The 3,139-nt window shown below is 43.8% G+C and overlaps 1 pseudogene; it reads right to left on the minus strand.

Moving 5' to 3' along the window:
• Positions 1-424: 424 nt before the first annotated feature.
• Positions 425-3,139, minus strand: part of LOC103594784 — a 6,177-nt pseudogene continuing 3,462 nt past the window's right edge.

Raw genomic sequence — 3,139 nt, forward strand, 5'->3', positions numbered from 1 at the left:
AGAGCAGTGAATGCAAACAAAGAAAAAATAAAGGATATGAGGCTCTTGTTTACCTGAAACAATATTCTCCTTTCCCAGATAAAATGAGGAAGGGATGACAAATTCTATGGACTTTTTAGGCAAGTCTGAATGAAGCTGTACTTGGATTTCTTTCTCTTTTCTACGTCTCCTTCTCCTTTGTATAAATATCCCTGAGATCACTGTAAACTGAAGAAAGATGTGCCTGAAGATTTTCCTAAGTGCACAGTAACCAATGGGTCTCTCTCATGGAAGAATTCTCAGATGTAGAATAAGACTCTAGGTTGTGTCAATTTCTTTCTTTCTTTCTTTTTCTGTTCATGTTTAGGGGCTGGGTCAATTTCTAACATGATTCTTTAGATGACAAATAACGAATCTGCAACAGATTTTCTCACAGAGGCGGCACTTATGGAGTTTCTCTTCAGTATAAATGACCAGATGCTGAGTAAGATGTTTCCTCTGAACACAGATTTTTTTAGTGGTTACATTTAAAAAATCTTTCCCTATTAGGAATTCTTGAATGTCAGCTGAAGTTGTAAAAGGACTTTCCACTGTTACACTGGTAGGATTTCTCTCCAGTATGAATCCGCTGGTGCCTCACGGGGTGTGAGCTGCGACTGAAGGCCTTCCCATATTCACTGCACTCAGAGAGCTTCTCTCCAGCGTGGATGATGGCATGTTGAATGAGGTTTGCTCTTTAGTGAAAGGTTGTCCCACACTTGGTACATTCATAGGGCTTCTCTCCACCATGAATCCGCTTGTACCTTGTGAAGACTGACATGCAGGTGAGTCTTTCTACATTCACTGTACTCATAGGGTTTCTCTCCAGTATGGATGCTGTAGTGAAGAATGAGGTCTTTCTGACTGGCTAAGGCTTTCTCACATTCTTTGAACTCAAAAGGTTTTTCTCCAGTATAGGCCCTTTTATGCAAGACAAAAGTGGAGTAGTGGGTGAAGGCCTTTCCACATTCACTGCACTCATAAGGCTTCTCCCCAGAGTGGATCTGCTGGTGCTACTTGAGGTGTGACCTGCAGGTGAAGGCCCTTTCCACACTCCATGCAGTTATAGGACTTCTCTCCAGTGTGGATAATGTAGTGTTGAATGAGGTCTGCACACTCACAAAAAGTTTTCCCACATTCATTACACTGAAAGGGTTTTCTTCTGGTGTGGCTCCTATGATGCAAGACAAAATTGGAGCAGTAGGCGAAGGCCTTCCTATATTCACTGATAAGGCTTGTCCCCAGTGTGCATCTGCTGGTGCCATGTGAGGTGTGACTTGTGGCTGAAGGCCTTTCCACATTCCAGGCACTCCCAAGGCTTCTCCCTGGTATGGATGATGTGCTCTTGCTAAAGGTTTTCCCACACTCCATGCACTTGTAGGGTCTCACTTGGGTATGAATTTGCACATGTCACACAAGGAGGCAATCTTTGTTAAACACTTTACCACATTCCTCATATTTATGGGAATTTTTCCCTTTATGAATCAAAGGATCCGTAACCGATCCACCTTAGTCACAGTCATAGAGAACATATTCTGGAGGGACTTGCTCCTATACAATCCTTGAATACATCAGCTGTCTACAAACCATCATGTTCAGGACTCATTTTCCCAAAGGGTTTCTCCCTCTGAGGGTCTATCCCTGGTCTCAAGTGGCCTTCCCCATTTCAGATGGCTCATCCTGATCCTTGGCTTACCCCATCTGGGAGTCCTTTGAGGCTCCCTGTGTCAGTCATTCCTGGAGTGAGACTTCCTCAGGCAAGGCCAAGTGAGAAGGTATAGGCTCTGTGGTCTTAAGTTCTGTGCTGTCACCTGAAAGGAATACAATACACAAAAAAGCTTATTAGTGATGGTGACATAGAAGAAATGAAATCACCACTTCAGCAAGAACAAGAAGATGAAAATAATTGTTCTGTGCCTGCTATGTTTGAAGTCCTTGAAGTCCATGTTTGCAATTTCTTTTTTCTTTTTTTGGTTCTTGAACTCCTGAAACTTTTAAAGGGAAACCCAGAGGGAGAGGCTGGAGCAGGACAGGGAGTGTCTAGAGTAAAGACCCTTGCTCACAGGCAAGACTGGGGTGGGTGGACAGAGTAATTATGACATGGTCTGTGTTGAGTTTGCTCAAAGCAAGAACATGTCAAAGTGCTACAAAGGCCAAGGAAGGGGCACGTGATGTAGCCTAAGGGAGATAGAGAAGGTTGGAGAGCTTCCCAGAGGAGCTGCATCACGAGCTGAGTCCTAATGGAGAAGTAGAAGATGCAGTGCATGAGAGGATGGAGTTGGTGAAGATGAAGAGACAGATGGGACATAGAGGAAGCTGATTCCCAAGATTCTGATTTGGGGGACAGTTGGCAATGGCCAGGGCCACTCCCAGAAGTGTCTGAGAAACAGATAGGTTGTAGTAGATTATGTCCCCCCAAAACTCCTTGAATTGTGACGCTTGAATTGTGTCTCCCCATATTTTATGTATTAGAAACTTAACCCCCACTGTGACTGTTAAGTGGGTGGGAAATCACATTATGGCAGTTGAAAGGTGGAGCCTTGAAGAGGTGATTGGTTTGTAGGACCCCGCAGTAGTGAATGGATTAAAAATGGTGGTCAGGGGCTTGGTTCTGAGGGCTTGAAAAGAGGAGGAGAGTCTGTCTGTCTGTCTCTCTCTCTCTGCTCTCTCTGCTTCCAGCATCTTGCAATGTGACACCTCTGGGTCACTTCACCACCACCAGATGGACTTTGGACTTTCCAGTCTCAGAAACTGTAAGCAACAAATTTCATTTTCTTTACAAATTGCCCAGTTCCAAGTATTTTGTTATAAGCAACACAAATGAACTAATACATAGATGCAAACACTACAAAACAGACCCCTCTTGAAGGAAAAATTTAAAAACTTTTCTTACAGATAGTAAAGATCTACATGAACAAAGAAATTAATAATACAGAGTTATCAATTCTCTCCAAACTGATCTATCAATTAAATATAGCCCTCAAGGGCCGTCCCGTGGCTCACTTGGGAGAGTGTGGTGCTGATAACACCAAGGCCACGGGTTCGGATCCTATATAGGGATGGCCGGTTAGCTCACTTGGGAGAGCGTGGTGCTGACAACACCAAGTCAAGGGTTAAGATC

The sequence above is a fragment of the Galeopterus variegatus genome, unplaced genomic scaffold (genome assembly GCF_000696425.1).
Source record: "Galeopterus variegatus unplaced genomic scaffold, G_variegatus-3.0.2 Scaffold1620, whole genome shotgun sequence".
Classification (NCBI taxonomy): Eukaryota; Metazoa; Chordata; class Mammalia; order Dermoptera; family Cynocephalidae; genus Galeopterus; species Galeopterus variegatus.